Source organism: Arvicanthis niloticus, chromosome 9 (genome assembly GCF_011762505.2).
Source record: "Arvicanthis niloticus isolate mArvNil1 chromosome 9, mArvNil1.pat.X, whole genome shotgun sequence".
Classification (NCBI taxonomy): Eukaryota; Metazoa; Chordata; class Mammalia; order Rodentia; family Muridae; genus Arvicanthis; species Arvicanthis niloticus.
This window is the reverse complement of record NC_047666.1, coordinates 74,014,338-74,034,295: the sequence shown is the minus strand read 5'-3', so window position 1 is coordinate 74,034,295 and position 19,958 is coordinate 74,014,338. Positions and strand designations below refer to the sequence as shown.

At 42.2% G+C, this 19,958-nt stretch overlaps 1 protein-coding gene and 1 long non-coding RNA gene across 2 annotated transcripts in view; one reads left to right on the top strand and one right to left on the bottom strand.

Moving 5' to 3' along the window:
* Positions 1 to 19,958, top strand: part of Rerg (RAS like estrogen regulated growth inhibitor) — a 100,904-nt gene that overhangs the window by 42,505 nt on the left and 38,441 nt on the right. The gene's annotated exons all lie outside the window — the stretch shown is intronic.
* LOC143443575 (uncharacterized) lies at positions 9,738 to 17,708 on the bottom strand. Its single transcript, XR_013112691.1, has 3 exons — positions 17,597 to 17,708; positions 16,283 to 16,433; positions 9,738 to 12,089 (listed from the first exon to the last, which is right to left on the bottom strand). It is a non-coding gene; the product is annotated as an uncharacterized LOC143443575 (long non-coding RNA).

The following is a 19,958-nucleotide window of genomic DNA, read 5'->3' as shown; positions in this document are numbered from 1 at the left end:
CAGAGGTTTTGAGGAGCTCTGATACATTTCTGGGCATGTAGTCAGGTACATTCATATCAAGATTATATACATGCAAAGATATGAGAGGACCCCAGTCTTGAACATTCAGCTGGTCTTGAATCCATGTATGACTAAGAAATGAAGACAGATTAACTGTGTGAGCACACAAGGAATGACATGTATGTAGAAGCAGACAGGTGCCTGACTTGGGTGCTGAGGAATGAACTTAAGCCTACACTTTTAACTGCAGAGCCATCTTCAACCCCATCACCCAACATCTTTCAAAATTCACAAGACAATCCTAAAATTGATTCAGAAACTCTGTGGTCCCCAGATATCTAAATGGTATTGAAAAAAGGAAGAAAACTGGAGAGTCATATATTCATTCCTAAGCATTATACAAAGACACAGAAATAAAGGTAATATGGTACCCATACATGGGGACTCATATAGGGACTGATAAATAGGTCAACGGAACAGAATGGTCCAGAAACAGACATCTCTATTTTAAAACAATGATCCCCTGAGGTATTAAATATGTCAGTAGAGAGAGCAACCTCTCTCCAAGTGGCTCTGTAACTACTGATGCTCCCATGCAAATAAATGAAAGGGAACCTATGCCTCAAATCTCAGGATTATACAAACTTTTACTCAGAGAGGCCAATAGGCTTAAATATAAACTCCAAGAAGAAGATCTAGGAGTTAGGACATGAATTTAATTGTATTTAACATATGATATGAATTATAGATAACAAAAGAGAAAGGTCATCTTGAATAAATTAAGACAGTGTATCAAAGGACATCATATATATATATATATATGTGTGTGTGTGTGTGTGTGTGTGTGTGTGTGTGTGTGTGTGTGTGTGTGTATCTGGGTGTACATACTCCTCATCCCAATCCTCAAAGCCTGGGAACAGGAGGATTAAGAGTTAAAGGCCATCCTTGGCTGTGAATTAGGTTGGAGGCTAACCAAGGTTGAGGCTATAGGAGACCTTGTCTGAAGAGAACAAAAAGAGAAAAAGGAAGAGGGGAGGAAGAGAGGAGGGGAGAAAAAAAACTACAACTCATAGACTAAGAGAAAACACATTTGAATGAAATATTAATTAAGGATGTATATTCATAATCAAGAAACATACTTTATTCCTGGTAATGAAAAGATAAATAACTTAGTCAAAACTATACAAAGGATTTACATTGATTCTTTTCCATAGTGAAGGAACAGTAAATACATAAAACAATATATTTTTAACCATTGGGGACAAAGCAAATAAAAAAATTATAACACACATCCACTTTAAAAATTCCATGAAAATATCCATACATAATGCAGACAAGGGTGTGGGAAAACTGAGCTCTGGGTGCTGAGAGGAATGTAAAACAAGGGGCTGCTTTGGGAAACAATTTGACAGTTCCTAAAATATGTTGCATATGACCAAAGTTTTCTATTCTCTCCCTCCCTCCCCTCCCCTTCTCTCTCCCCCTCCCTCCCTCCTTCCCTCCCTCTCTCCTCTTTCTCTCTCCTCTCTCATCTCTTCATTCTTCCCTTTCTCCTTCTCCACACACATACACAAACTCAAAAGCAGTATAAAGGAAAGTCATAGCTACACGGGACGCTCTGTACATATGTTTATGGACGCAATATTTACAGTCATCTGGAAGTTGAAAATAACCAAAATGTTCATCAGTAGGTGGATAAACAAAACTGCACACCTAAAGAACAGAATGTTGTTCGGCATATAAAGTAATAAGCATCGATGCATCGATGCATGCTGTAGCGTGGATGACTCCTGAACACAGAATGCTAAGTGAAGCAAACCAGTCCCCAAAGCCGCATACTGTATGGCAGCATGTAGGTGGGATGTTCAGAGAGGGAGTGGGGTTGGAATGAAGACTGCCTGATAATTGGGTATGAAGTGTCTTTGCAGATGATGAAAATATTATAAGGTTAGATTGTGTGGATATTACACAACTGTGAATACATTAAAGACCATTGATACTTGTATCAACTTGTATACTCAAGTAGAATAATCTTGTGCTCTGTTAGTTAAGTCTATTTTATTTTATTTTTAGACAGTGTTTCAGTAGGTAGCTCTAGCTGGCAGCAAATTTGCTATGTAAACCAGGCTGGCCTTGAATTCATGGAATCCTCCTGATTCTGCCTCATGAGTGCTGGGATAAAGGGTGTCTGTCACCATGCTAGGCTCACCACATCTACTTTATAAAGCTGTTTGGAAAAACTATTTGTGTCTCCAAAAGGAGTAAGAAGTCTTGGTTGTTTTGGTATAATTATTAAAGCATATTAATTGCATAGGTCAACATTAATTATATATATTAAAATACTAATTATACATATGTAGTGGTTTGAATGAAAATGCTCCCCATAGGCTCATAGGGAATGGCACTATTAGGAGGTGTGGCCTTGAAGGAGAAGTGTGTCATTACTTTTGTAATAGGTGGGTTTTTGGGGCATCCTTCCGTGATGACAATGAGTTAAACCTTTAAACTGTAAGCCAGCCTTAATTCAATGTTTTCCTTTAAAAGAGTGGCCATGGTCATGGTGTCTCTTTATAGCAATGAAGTCCAAACCAAGACAACATATAACCTATCATTTGTGTATATTGACTGTGATTATTAATAAATCAGTTGGCATACCTAGGGCATCTCTGGGACAGTTTTATACACAAACATATCAAGCTTCAGTCAAGCTGTTCTCCCAGGTACCTTTTCCCATCCTTCCCTCCCTCCTAACTTCAGGTTCCCTCTCAGTCCCTTGTACTCTCAAACATTCTGTGTTATGTGAAACAGCTACTCTTTATAGCAAGGGCTTTTGCTGTGAAGGAATGTTGGCTTTTATTGTAGAAAGCTTATTCTACATCTACTAAAATGACTCTATGGTCTCCACCCTTGACTCTGTGCCTGAGCTATATATTACGTTCTTTGGTCTGTGTATGTTGCCCTAGTCTTCCATCCCTACAGTGAAACCCACTTTCATATTCATGATATGGGATCCTTTTTAATATGCTTTTAAAAGTTCACTTTACAAGTGCTTTATGATTTTTGTGTCTGTGTTTATCCAGGATACTAGACTGTTTTCTCTTTCTGTTTCTTTTACTTACTGTTCTGTCATTATTGCTTTTAGATGTTAGGTGATAAGGGCTTTGCAGACTGAGTTTGGAAGCATTCTACTTCATGGGATGGTTGGGGAATGTTATTGTTAGTTTTTCTCTGAGAGTCTAGAACAATGGACCTGTGAGATCACCTAGTCAGCAGATTTACCTTGATGGAAGATTTTTATTACAACTTTAATCTCATTATTTATTATTGACTTATTTAGGGTTTGTATATGGTTGGTTCAAAGGATCATCTTGGTCTAGAATTTTGTTTCTACATTTCTTCTTAATTTTTTAACATACTGACATACAATTTTTAAAACATTTACTAATGATCATCTGTGTTTCAGTGGTGGCTATGGTGATACTCTGTTTAACTTCTAGTTTTATTTATTTCTGTCTTCTCTCATTGTTTTAAAATTAGTTTGGCTGAACATTGGGCAAATTTTACAACACTTTTCAATTCTAGTATTTTCTCAACTCTTTGATTCATTGAGCATTGGTACTTTTTTCATTTCTATTTTTATTTATTTCTTCTCTAATCTTTTTTCCTTCTATTAATTTTGACTTTAGTTGTTGTTATTTTTCTAAAGCCTGGAGATGTATCACTTGATTATTTATTTGATATATCTCTTTTAAATGTAGGCATGATTACTATAAAATTCTTCATTTAAACAACTTTTGTTTGTTTCCATTTTCATTTGATTTTAATTAATTTCTCAATTTCCCCCTTCAGTATATATTGATAGGTTTTGTTTTATAAAAACGAGAGGAGTAAATATGATGACCTTTATTAATTATTGACATGTTTTATTTTGAGGATCTATAATCAACTGCCTCTATTATTCTGGTGAATTATACTTTGATAGTGTGTCAGTAAAACACTTACAAAATACATTTGTGTGTGTTCAAGGAAACGGAAAATTCTTCGTAAACGTATGAGAGGGCAAAGACTATGTACTCATAGCCAATGGGATTTTGGCATTCTTAGCACAATAGATGAATTAGAGATCAATATATTAAGTGAAAGAAGCCAGACACAGAAAGAGAAATCTCACATGCTTTCTCTCTCACGTGGAATCTAAATTTAAATGTATAGATGTGAGACTAGAGAGTTGACTAAGAGAGAGGAGGGGGAAGCCTAAAAGGAGGGGAAAAGGAGAATGGGAGAAGGTCCCGGAGAGTATGTGCTATGAAGGCTAAAGAGGATGAAGGAGATGGGCGTGGCAGTATGCAGATGAGCAGGAGGAGTGGAGGATTCTGGGAGGGGTCGGAATGAGCGCGAGCAACATGTAAGAACATGTGTATATATGAAATGCCGTAATGACATCTCGTGCCTGCTCACCCATGTTTACTTGGCTGTGGAGGACAGCAACACGGTAAACACGGTGAGTACATGTGTCTGTGTGTGTGTGCTTAGGAGGATCTTTTGATTGATTCCCAGGAGCTTCTAGCTGGGTCACATGATACTTATAATTTTAAGTTTTTTGAGGAGCCTCCATAGTAATTTATAGAAAGATGCCTTAGTTTACATCGCCATTATAAATATATAAGGCCCTTCACACACATCCTTGCCAACATTTGTTGTGGTTTGTTTAAAATATAAAACACTGGTCAGGGAGGATGACTCCGCTGGTGAAGCGTTTCCCTTGCGAATGTGAGAAGCTGGGTTTGATCACCAAAGCCAGTAAAAAACAAACAAACAAACAAACAAACAAACAAACAATGAGCGCTTATTGCCTTTAGGATGAAAACCAAACCAACCCAAATGCCAGGCTTTGTGAAATTCATTTGTAATCTGCAAATTGTGGAGCTAGACAGAGGCAGACAGATTTCTGAGGCTCACTGGCCAGTTGGCATAGCCTAATTGACAAGCCAGGAACAGTCTGTGTCTCAAAATAAGGTGGACAGTGTACTTAACAAACAACAAAGTATCCTCTGGCCTCCATGTGCAAACACTGAAGTGCATATGCATGTGCAAACACAGGAGTGCATATGCACTCCCACACACATGCACATACACACACACACACACACACACACGCACGCACACACACACGCACAAATACACAGACATAGACCGACATGCAAAGCACAAACCACTCTGCATGCCTGGTCTTACATCTGATTGTTCTGACCTCTTGTGTTGCAGATCCCTGATTTTACACACACACTCATTCACACAGAACCTGTGGTCAGTGATGTGTCCCTTTCTCATACGGGTGCATATGTGTGCATGGCTTTTTAAAAAAAAATCCTTAACACGTTGTCTCTGTAAAAGCTAAGAGTGAACTATCTAGAAAGGAAATCTGACAGTGCCCAGGAATTGGTGTCAGATACTAGCCCAGCTACGAGCTCATAAAAATAAAGATTCTGTATACATAGGGATTTGCTGTGTTAGCATTCTCTAGAAGAATAGAACCAGTAAGATACACATGTGAAGTGAGATTAATTACAAGGAATGGCTTACATCATTGATTCCACGGTCGGCTATCTGCAGTTGGAGGCCCACCCAGGAGTCTCATGAGATGGTTCAGATTTTAGCACAAGTGTGAAGGCCTGTGGACCAGAAGCACCACGAACAAGAGTTCAGTGTCAAGCTCAGAGACAGACAGAAGAGAAAATCCCCCTTTCCTTTTCCCTGTCCTAGCCAAAAGGAATAGATGACGCACACCTGGGTAGGTGACGGTGATCATTTGTTTATATGTTTATATATTTGTGTGTGTGTGTGTGTGTGTGTGAGTGAGAGAGAGAGAGAGAGAGAGAGAGAGAGAGAGATCGATCACATGTTTGCGCACGTATATGTGTTTGTGCTTGTGTCTGGAGGCTAGCAATCCACCTCTAGTGACACACAGTAATGTCTAGTGACATTGACATTACTAAGGCTAGGCTCCCGCTTTCTTGTGCAGTTCTGGAGATAAAAGTCAGTTCCTCATGCTTGCCCAGCAAGCTCTTCACCAACTGACTCATCTCTCCAGCCCAGCCACGGCCTCCTTGCTCAAATCCTGGGTCCTTGTGAAAACAACTTCACAGGCACATCTTAAAATGACAATATTTAGCCACATATTTGGACACTCTTTCATCAAGTCAAGGCAATGAGTGAAATTAATTACCACGTCCTTGTATAGCCAGAAGGAACGCCACAGACCTGACCTGAGGTAGCTTCTCAGAACTCAATAAATGAAACCACTTTCAATAGGGTAGTGCTATCTTAATTTGATTTGCCCGTATGCACCAGGGCAAATTAACCATGCATCTCAGGGAATACACTGTACACATAACAGGGCAGCAAGAAGGTGACCTTGACTCTGAAAGATCAACAGTCTGAAGTGTACCCACTCACGTTATCTCGTCTTATTCTGACCAGTACACAATTCCCCTTACCACTTACCATCGATTTCACCATATAATAAAAATACTCTGGGGAGTCAAGGTGCTTCCCCAAGGTTCTCAAACCAGAGTGGACTGGAGTTGAGAAGGAACCTGCATCTACACACTTCTCCAGTGCCACACGCTTGTTCTGTTATCACCCTGGGACCAACATGGCCAACTGAGGTGTGCCAGAGGCTAAATGTGGCTTACAGTAACTGTGCTGTGTGCCTGAGCTGTAGGATCTGCATCCAGGTCATTGGTAAAAACTTAGAAACAGGGCTGGAGTTAAGAGCACTGGCAGCTCTTCAGGAAGTCATGAGTTCAATTCCCAGCACTAACATGGTGGCTCACAACCATCTGTAATCCGGACTGATGCCCTCTTTTAGCATGCAAGCATACATGCATACAGACCATTGATACATAAAATACATTAAAAAGCCAAAAACCAAAACAGACAAAAAACAAAACAAAACAAAACAAAAACAAAAACACCCACCCAACCAACCAACCAGTACCTGAAAACAGCACGTGACTCTTGGAAAAGTGGATCTTTCTTAGCAAAGTTAGGAATTGCACCTTTATAGCCTTGAAGACTCATGTGTGACAGTGGAGGACATCAAAGTTCCTTGTGTAAAACACTCACAAGGCCAACTGGCAAGCACAGTGGAGGGGAAACTGAGGATAAGGTAAATCTCATCCTCTAGGGGGGTATTTCTCAGTTATCATTCAACTTTCAAAGGACAATCTGTAAATCTGCATTACCAGTCTGAAGGCCTTTGCCTTGATTTGGACAAAGAACCAATGAGGACTTTATTAGCCCAAGGGAGAGAAAAAGTACGGGAGGGACCAATGCAGTATGACCGCATGTCTTCCTCAACCAAAAGTCTACGTATAGAAAATGCTTTGCTTGGGTGTGGTTTTCATAACGAGCTGATTTTCTAAGTTCAAATCCATTTCTAGCACCCTTTGAATCTCATCTCGTCTAAGTTCCATGAGACCCAGCTCATAGGACTGCCTACTTCTGGGATTTATGGGGTTATTTTAGGGGTGCTCCTACAGAGACTGCTCAGTGACGCTCAGTGTGTGCCCTGGTGAACTATCAGTAGCATGATCAGTTCCTGAGCCCACAAAGTCCTGCTAAATCTTACACTCAGACAGTGGGGCTTGAGACATGTTGGTGCCAGACATGGCCAGAAGACTCGTGCTACTATACTTAAAGAACACTGTTCCAGGAGACACAGGCCTACGCTTACAGCTTGGGCCGTTTTTCAACTGTAGTAATCTCTGTTCCCTCTGGTTTCTCTAAAGTGCAAACAGGGAGACCCAGTTTGGAGGTTGGCTCCTTCCCAAATAGACACACTCATCTTAAAGTTAAGTTTTGTCTCCTGAAGGTTCCAGTTTGTCCAGTTGGACTCACTTGGCTGTGAGAGGTACCCCCAGACATCTTTCTGTGTGTCCTGCGCTTCTCAAGGCCATCTATCTTCTGCACCAAGGCTTGCTTTGCATCATCGCCTTAATAAGCCATTCCTTGTTTGCCTGGCATTATTTTGTCACTGACATTTTAAAGTTAGATGATAAAAAGGCTCCTGAACACACAGAATATGCCGAGAAACTCTTTGTCAGGAGTATAGTGCTTAAATATGTCATTCAGAATAATAATGGCAGTAGAAAATACTTTCTAAACACACTATCTTAACACTGTATCTTTGATAAAGCCATTTATACGTGTTAATGTGGCTTTCAAATAGCCTGCCTATTAGGGAAGGTCACCATCATCGTCACTGTCATCATCATCATCAGGCAGGTCCAGAGCAGGCTTGAAATAGAAGATGACACTGAGTTGTGTTTCCTCATCCCTTTTTGCATCGCACCTTCGTAGCATCATGGGATGAGTCGGATTGTGTGAAGTTTTACTTTTACAACATCTCCCTGCAAGCTCATCACTTTCTCCACCTTTCAAGCTGCCAGAAACCCAGGACTCATGACAGACACTTCCTTACATCTCTGTCTTTCCCAGTCACCCCCCTGTATCAAGTCTACCATACCTCATTGCCCAGACAGCCAGCAGGGCCTTGCCATGCTGATAACAGTGCAAGTCCTCTTTGAAATTCCTTCACAGATGAGAAGTTATTGTCTCCCAGAGACATGTCTTTCCTCACTCTGTGTCTACAAAAAAATTAGTCTTGAATTTAAAAAAAAATTATTTGGCATACGAAATAATGGATGTCCTTATGTCATTCTCATTCACATGTGCCAGTGGCTTTAGTCACCTTTGACCCCCAGCTACTCCACCTCCCACCCTTCCTCCCCCGTAACTCTCCATTCTCCATTCACAGAAGTCACGCTTATATGGTTTTAGGGTTTTACTGCTGTGAATAGACACCATGACCAAGGCAACTCTTATAAGGACAACACTTAATTGGGGCTGGCTTACAGGTTGGGAGATTCAGTCCAGTATCAATCACGATGGGAACATGGCAGCATCCAGGCGGGCATGGTGCAGGAGGAACTGAGAGGTCTACATCTTCATCGGCAGGCTTCTCAGAGAAGACTGACTTCCAGGCAGCTAGGATGAGGGTCTTAAAGCCCACACCCACAGTGACACATCTACTCCAACAAGGCCACACCTCCTAATAGTGCCACTCCCTGGGCCCAGCATATACAAACCATCACACATGCTTATAATAGAAAGTGAGACATTTTCTCATGAAGCCCATGCTTGCCTTCTACTTGCTTAGTAGCCAAGAGAGACATTCAACTTCTGATCCTTCTACCTCTCCCTCCCTAGTGCTGGGATTACAGGCGTGCAGCGCAGCTTGGTTTCATGCAGTGGAGACGCAGAACCCACGGCATCAGTAGTACTAAGCAAGTGCCCTACCAATGCAGTCCCATCCTCATTAAGCCCTTTTGTTGGGCATTTCACATGTGAGATCTAACCATGATAGCCAACGTGCTGATGACCAGACCAAGAGGCTACACTACAGCTTCAGACAACCCCCAGATTGCAGCGACTTTGGAGGACAGGTTGGCTTCTTGCTGATGCTGCCTGTTCATGGCTGGGATAAAAGCATCCCTGTCAGCATTATTCCTTTCAGGAGCCCAGTCACAGCCTCGGTCTCACCAGCTCCTTGTGCCAGAGTGCCCTGGAAAACCTAACGGAAGTGATTCAGTACTCGACCTAGGACACGCCACTTCTGTTCCCATTTCCCTGCCCTGGAAATGAGTGTCTTCACTGTTTCCTGTGGTGATAAGAATAGCATCCCACTGGCACCCGCTCCTATAGTCTCCTGTAAGGAGTGATTTCCACCTACTGGGTAATCGTGGGGCTCCTGACAGTCACAAGCCACAAGTCACAAGTGATCTAAGCATTTTCAAGCTTTGTCTGTCTCCCACCTCCACAACCTTGGCAGGGGCTGACAGAGAGGATAAAGGCTCTCTGTCTCTGTCTCACCTGTAGGGTAACATTGGGAGTTGGAGGGGGGGAGTCGGTCCCGAGAATTGCCGTTAAATTTCAGAGCGTCTGAACATGGGCTGCCCTGGGAACGTGACAGTCATTATTACTTCACCGACTCTTCAGATCTTTCTGGTACATCCTCCAGGGCACGGTGACCCCAGTTTAAAGCTGCATTCTGCCAGTGAAAGCTTGCCAGACACATCTGGGGAGGGCTGTTATTTAAAGCTACTTCAGTCAGTGTCTGCTGCAAATGAATATGGCTTCTATGTGGCATGTCTTACCACCTTTCCTATCAACTAAATAATCTGCCCAGAGGCGGTCGGTCTATGACATGAGAGAGTCCTGGAGCACTCCCTGTCCTTTCTGTGAGCCCCCCCAAGGGAAGTTCAGAGAGTGTATATTTTCTGGAAGTAAAGTTTATTATGTTGTTTGAAAATGTTACTCTGAGAGACAGATGTTATTTTTGGAGTCTGTGCAACTTTATTTTAGAGGGGGGAAAAATGTCTTGGCCCGAGTTAAAAGCTTTCTGGCTGCAAGTGATTGGTATACGGGCTCCCAGTCTGGTTTCTTCAGTTGTGCCATGACCGCTTGCAGGCAGGCAGAAGCAGCAAGCAGTCTACCAGTTTCCACCAGTTTTCAGACTTGGAGTGGTCACCACCCTGCTGTGACTAATGACCCCAGGGCTCAGAGAAGCTTCTCTCCCTAACCTTCACTTTGAAGAACCGCAGGGAAAATGATGGAGAATCTGCTCCTGTCCTCGGAATCGATTTGGAGTCGGCACAGTTTGTTCCTCTTCATTTGGCTGTGAAGAATAGCAGTGTGGAGCCTCAAAGGGAGAGTGAGCAGTCCTCTGTGCCGGGGAGGATTAGTCACAATTTCCTCTTATGTGAAAACTCTCAAAGTGGCACTCTGCCTTAATGAAGCCAGCACTCTCCTGGAAAACTTCAATAAGTCCTTTTTGGATGGTCTCCAGAGGACAAGGGTCAAACTTCCAACGGAAACCTGATTTCGTTTTTTGCTTTATTCTCCTATGCCTTTGACTCTCATGCTCATGATCACTCTCTTGCGTGGCTCATTTCTGTGTCAAAGAAAGGAAGCATGAATACTTGGAGATTAGGTGAGGTCCAAGCCCAGGGAACTGATAGTGTCTTCCAGCCCAGGTCTGGGTCTAGAACACAGGGCAGGATGAGGTAGCGTGTTCTGATGCTGACTGAGATCTAGTCTGATGAGTAGAGACAGAGTCTAGAGACACTTGCCAGTCAGTAGGAATACCGGACTTCTGTTAGATGGTTGCACTAAGGACCCAGTGATCTATTCTTGATCGCTGTCTTCTCTCAAATGAGAGGATTCAGTTTCTGCTGCTTGTCTCTTGGTAAAGAGAATCAATGAGCTTCATAGACTGAAAGCAGTGCCTTCCATATAAGCCCCTGTGGTGAGCACCAGAGACATCGATCATTTGAGCTGTGGAGACTCAAATTCTGGTGACCAGAGTTTCAGTTTTAGCTTCTGGTCAGAAGCACAAGAGAGGAAAGGGGACAAATCCAGACTCGAGGGACAGACAGTAATGAAATCATTCACTTGATGCTTGCTTCAGTCAGATTTGCATCCGTGATCTACGGGTCTGTGAGGGTGGGGCCGATTATTGTACAGATGCAGTCTCTGGTTGGTTCCCAGACTTGGAAATGGTTCCTCATTTCCTAGAATCATTCTCCCAAGCATGCTTGCTAGGTAAGAGGCAGCCTGCAAGAGGCTGAGGTGTGGGAAGGGGGGAAGAGTCAGGATGCTTCTTTCTCTTGATGCGTCCTAAGGTACAGCAGTGTCCGTAGCGAGGTTAATTGCCTTAAAAGAAATAAAAATCCTCCCTCACATGTGGCTTCCTCTGACTGCCAGTTCCTTGAGAAAGCTCCAGATGCTGTTCTGTGGTGACCCACCTCCTCACGCTGTCTTCCCATTTCTTAGGCGTCAATTCCATTCTGCTTTATGCTGTCTGAGATGGCTAATCATCACTGTCAACTTTATTGGAGTTAAAACCGCCTCCGTCATTAGCAAGGTGCTCTCGTCGACGATTCTGTGGGAAGGCGTTCCCCCTAAGGGTTAACTGAGAGAAAGAACTCGTGCTCACGTGGGCAGCCTCATCCAATGGGCGGGATCTGGACAGAACAAAAAGGGGGAAAGGAAAGCTCATTAGGTGGGTCACAGCATTCCCCCGCCCTGCTGCTTCCTGTTGCCGTGATGTGAGCCGCCTTCTCCGTGTTACGATGCTCTGCCCAGGTGCGTGGGACTGACGCAGCAGTAACTGAACCTGAGAAACCATGAGCCAAAACAAAATTTTCTTTCCTTAAGAATTTTTCCATCAAGTATGTCGTCCTAGCACAAAGAAAAAAGACTCAACTTGTATCCCAGGTCTTGAGCTGGACCCTTGGGTCTTGCCTTACTTTAGATATAATAATGCTCCTATATTAAATGGCTTTTATTGGGAAAACCTAGAACTATTCCCCTTTCACTGGAAGATCTCCACCTACAGAAGAAGTCATCCAATAAATTACTTCTTTTCTTCTAATGAGTGTTCATGCCTTATCCCTTCCTCAAAACATCCCTCCTTTCTATCCCATTTGTTTTCTTCACACTCCTGCCCTCTTGCAGGAGTGGCCTGCCTGGTGTCCATGCACTTCTTCTGACACTATTGACTTGGCAACAAGTGAAACTTCTCATGATCTCTTGCCAAAACCAGCTTTGTCTCGGAGAGGAGTTTTGAGGAAGGAGTAAAAAGAACAACTCGAAGTCAAATCCTGGGTACAAGCTGACAGCCTGTGTTCTGCCCAAGAGACAGTTTTCTCTGGATATCTCCAGACAGCTCATCTGTATCTCTTCACAGACGAGAGCCCAGTCTTTTGTTTACATATTAATTCAGTCATTTACTCCAGGTTCCATTTTGATCATCCCAGGAATTAGCATTCCATCAACCTCAGCCCCTTGACTCTTAGAAAAAGACAGCAAGCACATTTTTTTAAACATTGCAAATGAATTCAAAGATCTATCTGCCTTTGTGAGCACAGACAAGGTAACTGGGTGGGATCCCATCCTCAGATTACCATTTCCATCTTGTCTAGGTCCAAACTAGCTCTGTCCCAGGCTAACCTTGAACTTGGGACTCTGCTTGCCTTTGCAAGCACGAACAAAAAATGGGATCTTGCCCTGCAGTCACCACTCCCTAAATCTCTCTATCTCCTTCCTTAATATCTTTCTGACAAGCTTCTCATAATGCAGCTGCCTCTGTTCTTTTAGGTCCGTGAAGCCCTTTTATAATTCACATTGCATCTTTATATTTTAGTATGCATAGTAGGAAAACTCTATATTTTTGAAGTCATGTTTTCAGAATTCTTTCCCACAGCCTTAAGGGCTGTCTTGAAGGTCACAGCATTCAACCGTTTTGCTGGAACGTTAGATATGTCCTTGTCTCCTGGATTCTTGCTGTCTCTGATTATCATGGAGTCATTAACCTTGGCAATAACCTTGACAGGGAGAATGTGTTCAAAAGGAGGAACATAAGTTATGTACATCATTATACAAACAAGCCTCGTGCCTAGCAACCGTCAACACTGGTGAAGGCCCATGCCCTACTGGCTCCACTCCACCGATGGAAAACCATGTCATACTGTCCCTGCCAGTCCATGTAGGACTGACTCAGCATCCTCTGCCTTCATTCTATGTTATTTCAACAAAAGGCAGAATTAGGGGTCCTCATTAGCACCACCAGGCCAAAAGTTCAATTCTGAATTTTTAGCACAACTGTTAGCTACAAAAATGTCATTAACAGGAGAATTAAAACTGTTTGTGTGAGATTCTGAGGTCTGAGGGACTCTTGTCAGGAGGCCCAGGCTCAGTTCTTCACTGTGATGTTTACTGGTTGTGTGGTGATACGTAGAGCTCATCTTTCTGGGACCATTGTCAAAATAAGAGTTAGGTGAATAATGTCTAAGAGTCCGTGAACAGAACATTACAGCTGTAAAGCAAATCTGATTGTGGCTTTTAAAAAGATAGATCTTTGTGATCTATTTTCCATCCCTGGGAACAAAAGAGACCTTCGTATGCATAGGAAAAGACATGTTCGCGCCAACATTTCTCATCCCAGTATTTTCATCAGCCTTACATTCTGTGTTCTCACCTGTGGGGGAGGTTAAAGTAGGTACCGCCAGCTCTCTTTCAGAGGTAGTGAGCGTGAGACTGAAGGGCTAGTGTAGCTAGGATCACACACACCTTCTGTTTTATTTCTCCTTTCTGTTTCTGTTATGGATGGAGCCCCTACGAAGGTTCCCAAAGCATGGGCATGAAAGAGCTGTGTTTTCATGGAATCTGCACCGGTCTTCCATCTGCTTCAAGCCCTGTGCACTTCATCCCATGATGCCAACTGGCTTGATCTAGACAGGTTACTACAGCCAATGAGGGAGCTTTGATCCTATCATCAGTGAAGAACACAGTCTGATACTACCTTGCATCAAGAAGAGGACTTAAAACAATGATCAAACTATCAGAGAGAGAGAGAGAGAGAGAGAGAGAGAGAGAGAGAGAGAGAGAGAGAGAATATCACCCAGTTACACAAAACTGTACAAGATATATCTGCAGTTTTGTGCCAAAGATGGTGTGTAGTTGCGTTCATTTTTTCATCTTATGTTTTCCAACCTTTATCATCATCTCTGAGACTCTCTTCCTTCACATATAGATCATGAAATGTCAAAATTCTCCTCCATTGTCTTAGGCCTAGACCAATCCAATCACCATTTTTCCCCACTGTCAGGAAGATAAATTGGTTTGAAATTTTTATTGCTCTTTGTTTTCTCTGGGGTCTGATTTACTATGCTCCTAGTAAGCATAAGAAAGTATCAAAGTATCAAAACTAATAGCCAAATAAAGGACTAAAAATCTCATAAGAACCAAATGTAAGTACCTTCAAATGGTACAGGAAAGAAATACAAATAGCATAAAAATTTCACATGGTTGCAAATGTAAGTATTTCATATAATTTGTCTATATTTATGTATATATATGTATATATATATATATATATATATATATATATATATATATATAGAGAGAGAGAGAGAGAGAGAGAGAGAGATATTTGTGATCTGTGTGGTTAGTAGATAGCCTTACAGGTATATGGAGAAAGAAAGTAGATGCTAAAAGAGACAAAATGTTAACATGTAGACAAACAGAATATAAGAGCCATTTGTTTTCGTCTCATAGCTTCGTATGAAAGTACATCAGTAGAAGTGACAGAAAATGCTGGAAATCAAAATTTCCCCACAATAGAGACCATGGGATCCATCTCAGTACAAAGAACAAGAAGCGCCCAACTTCCTGGAGTGAGGGCCTGGAATTCCATCGGAATTCTGTTTTCTGGCCCTTAATTACTTCTGTGCATTTTTTGGTGCAAAGGTTCTATTTCACTTTCTTCTTTCTTCTCATGTTTAAGATAGAAACCAAAAGGAGAACTCCCAGCCCTGCTCATCCTCCAGCGAGGATAGTGTCGCTTCAGGGACAGGCAGACATTCACAGGTTTTAGCAGCACATCCTCATGAAGGAGAGATGCCTGTTTCCAAAAATGGCCATAAATTCCACCCCTCAAGTAAGTCTCACAGAGTGGGAATTTGTTTGAAAAATGACTTGTTTCTCAAGCTTCTTGCATGTCCCATGTGACATTTTGGCATAGAAACTCTCAGGGTGGGTGGATTGTAAAATATTTGCCCAAATTACAAAATATTTGAAAGCTGATACCAGACTTCCACTGTTATCTGCTGATTGCAGATAGTTATAAGCTATTCCGGCATGTCTGCTTGGTGTCCATTTTCTTCTGCCTTCTTAAACAGAAGAGTTCTAGAGTGCAGAGTGAGGAACCCAGCCTGCCTGTGAGCAGATCATCTAGAGGCCATCCAAAAAAAGAAGCTGAAAGGGAAGAAGGGCCCAAAAAAGTTTGGCGCATCTGTAGCTGGCCCCCATTTTCTCACTATACAGGGCAGCGGATATTTTACAACACTTTGCAAAGTCTAACACTCTGTCAAGTGTTATCTCACTTAATCCCCTTAAAAGCTCCATGAAATAAACACTATTTTTATGCACATTTTGTGGCTCAGAGACCCGAGGCTTTGAGAACCAGCTTGCCACATGGATGTGGTAGTTACCAAGCTTGGACTACCCTGTACCTTATGATGAGCTCGCCCTTGACGATGCTTTTCTCTCCTACAATGAGAGTAACCCCCTCCCCCCCCACAAGTATGCCCAGATTGGCATATATCCTAGTTTAGAAATGACAAACCAACAACAGTTCAGACGTTTCTGAACTCACTGATATTTCCCAGGCATGCAAGGCCACTCTCCTGGATGCTCATGGAATCTCCTTTTCTGAAGTTGCTGAGATGAGCTATCTGCCAAGCACTGATTGCAATGTTGATAGTCAGTGATGTAGCTTCAGGAGCAGAAATGGAATCCTTGGGAAGCTGCACAGGGAAAGACAAACCTCTTCAGTGGGATTCTGAATCGGAAGTCTGATCTACGGAGGACTTCATGGACAGTTTCCATGGGAATATATTCTCTCTCTGCTAACCTTTGTGGACTTGTAGAATGTCCCCCACTTTGCTGAAAACATTCCAGTGTTGTTAGCAAACCTGTGACTTGGCCACCAAGAATAATCTGTTTCTGTCAATCATATCCAATATTGCTATCTTGAAATGTCATGTATGCTTCACATGAAGGAAAAATTACCGTAGCTATTAAGATCAAAACTAGGTCCTATTTAAGAAGCTAATAAAGACACAATTACTATGTTGCATTTTAAAATTATTTTTACCAGTATGTCGGCATTTTGAACAATATAATAGTGGCATTTCAACATAGCTAGTGTTATCTATAATTATATATAATATATACTGTAAAATATTATTGTATAATAAAATATCATTATAGAATATTATTATGGCATTTCAACATAGCAGTACTTACTTGTAATTATGCATATCATATATGTTATAAAATATTACTGTGAAATCTGAGTCACAGGCTCTATACAAATGCCCCACAAGACAAAAGTAGTTAAGGACTTTATAGTAAAGACTGCATTACAGTTTGGGGAGATACCTTGGTCCAACACAAGCTGCTTCAAAAGTCCCATGAGGGTACTGTACTACAAAACATTTGAAATCCCAGATGAAGCTGGTAGTTAGATGTGATCATGAATCCAAGCCCTCTCCGGCCACACCCACCTCCTTCCCGGTCCCAGTTTCTGCTCACCCCCAATGCCTCCTCTCCTTCCTACTCAGTTTTAATGAAAGTACAGTTTCTGTAGCTCCGTGAGACCTGGTGCTCTGGAAGCCAGGCCTGTGTTAGCAGGCCCGGGGGTGGACTGAAGCCAAGACTTTTGTGATTCCCTCCGACCTCATTTTCCTGTGGAAACACAGCTCGGGAGGTCTACGCTCGAGGGTTGATGCACCCAGTTTATAGAGCTCTACTGGAAACGCCTGTCATCTTTAGGGGTGACGTTTTCTCTAATTTCGCTGGTTTTAAGTTTCTGTTTTCCAGCAGGCAGAGTCTGGTCACATCTACACAGGTGGCCCCAGGTGTGTGCATATTTCCCAGATAGTTATAATGCATCATAAATACTTACTGAGAGCGCCAAGACCAAAATGCACAGGTGACATTTACAAACACGGCGTCCAAGGATGGCTGGAGTAGCTGCTAGCTGTGTTGTTTACACCATCTGACAGGGCGGACAAACTGCTCCTTATTCAAGCAGCAGAACCCTTTCTGTGCTCTGGAACCATTAGCAGATGACCCAGATGACCTTGGCAGCTGCTTGTGATTCCAGTGGGTTTTTGGTGTTGTTTTGTTTTGTTTGGTTTTTTTCTTTTGGCCAAATTATTAATTGGGCTATAGGGCTATTTGCCCAAAGGACATAGCAAACTCTGGATTTTTTTTTTTTCTGATTATCAAGTTCCCCTTCATTCTACATTGTGTTATAGTCAAAGCCAAATTTGTATTTGGCTTCATAATGGGCTGTGTGCACATCTATAACAGATTTTCTTTCCTGAAGGCTTTGGTCTGGCAGGTTTTAAAAGGAACTGGCTTCACAGGGATGGCAGCGTGAAGCGGACCGGGTGGTCCTGTCCCAAGGCAATCTGGGTAAAGCCTCTGTGCTCTGCAGTGTGGCAAGGAGACTCGACAGTTAGATCGCAACCTCAAAGACTCGTATCAGAAAGATAACGTGCACCCAGCCCTAGCACAGCTGTCACAAAGTCCCATAAGCTAAGAGGCTTAACAGTTAGAATTGTGTTCCCTTGTAGTGCTGCAGGTAAGAGGTCTGGAATCACTGGCCAGCACTTGCATTGCTCTGAAGGCTAAGGGAGAGTCTGCCCTGACTTTCTCTACTAGCTTCTGCAACCTTGAGTACACTTTGGCCTTTCTTCTATGTGTTTTTATATCCATTTGTTCATTTTTGCATGTGTGCACACAGGTGCACATACACACACACACACACACACACACACATACACACACACACACACCTGTGAGTAAACCTGTAGGCAGAAGAGGACACTGGGTATTGTTTCTACCATCCTTCTTCTAGTCTTTTGAGGCAAGGTCTCTTCGTGTGGATGCACGTTTTTTGTCTTTTCCAGCAAACCCTAACTATCTTTCTGCCTTCATCTCTCTTGGAACTGGTGTTATAAACATGCACAGGGCGCCCAGCTTGTTACCTAGGTGCTGTATCTAAACTCTGTTCCTCATAATCACAGAGCAAGTGCCTTTTAAGTCCTGAGCCATCCCTCCAGTCATGTTTTAACATCACCTTGTTCTGTATGCATCTGTCTCTGTGACCAAATTTCCCTTTTAGAAGAATACAGTTGTAATTGATAACAGCCCAAGAAGCCATCTTAACTCCATCAACAATAAAATATGCAAAGACTTTGTTTCAAGATAAGGTTACGTGTGGGGGTGAGGACTTTAGGGTCACTGGGGAGGACACAGTTGGGGTGAGGACTTCAGGGGTCATTGGGAAGGACACTGTTCAACCTGCAACCCTATCCATCTTGAAAAATTCCCAAAGAATATAATCTGTAGTTGTTAGTGGAGTGTGTAGACTCACATAATTTGTCTTTGGTGGATGTATTTATTCCAGATGCCTTTTCTAGGTGCAAGGCAAACAAAACATCAAATTATGGACCTCTTTTTTTTTTCTATAAATTACAAATGTTCTTTAATTCCACATTTCCCAGGGACTGGTTCTTGCCAGATCCGCCTAGAGCAAGTTGGCATTTTTCTGAATGATATTGTTCCTCTTTCAATTGTAAACCCTAGAGTCTCTCTTGCTTTTTAAACTCAACATCTAAAGATCAGGATAAAGGATTTTTTTTTTTTGAACAAAGTACATGTCTCCGGTCCTGTTGCAAGGGAAATGTAATGGCCGCTCATTCATTTCAAATGAGTAAGGCTTACACTCTGGGCTCCTACGTGCTCCTTTCCAGAGCAGTGGCCTTCATAGTGGTTGGTAGTGTTGGCTATAAACAGTAGATCATTTTAAAATTCAAGATGAGCGCCTTTCATGGTGACCCCGTTTCTTTATGAAAACCCTAGGTGACCCTAAGACTGCAGAGTGGCTGGACAAGCACTGGCCCAGAAAACGAATGTGTGACAAGTCACATTTTCCCTATTACTCAAGGGGAACTCTGCTGTTAATTTTTATTCCTAATCCATCTGCTAAGTGTAAACCTATGAGTCACTGAGCTGCCTTCCTCTTACACCATAAATATTAGGACTTACAAAGAGGTTGAGTCCACGCATGATGGACAAGTACTTTCCTGTACTTATTCACTCACAGAGGGCGGCTGGGGGAAGCATTTTTTTTCCCTAAGTAACAGCAGAAACTTTAATGTCATTAAAAAGCAATGTTATTTTCAAAGAAAAGTTATGCTAATAAAAGACTTTTTTTTTAAAAGATAATAATATAATTGCATTAGGCTTTAATACCT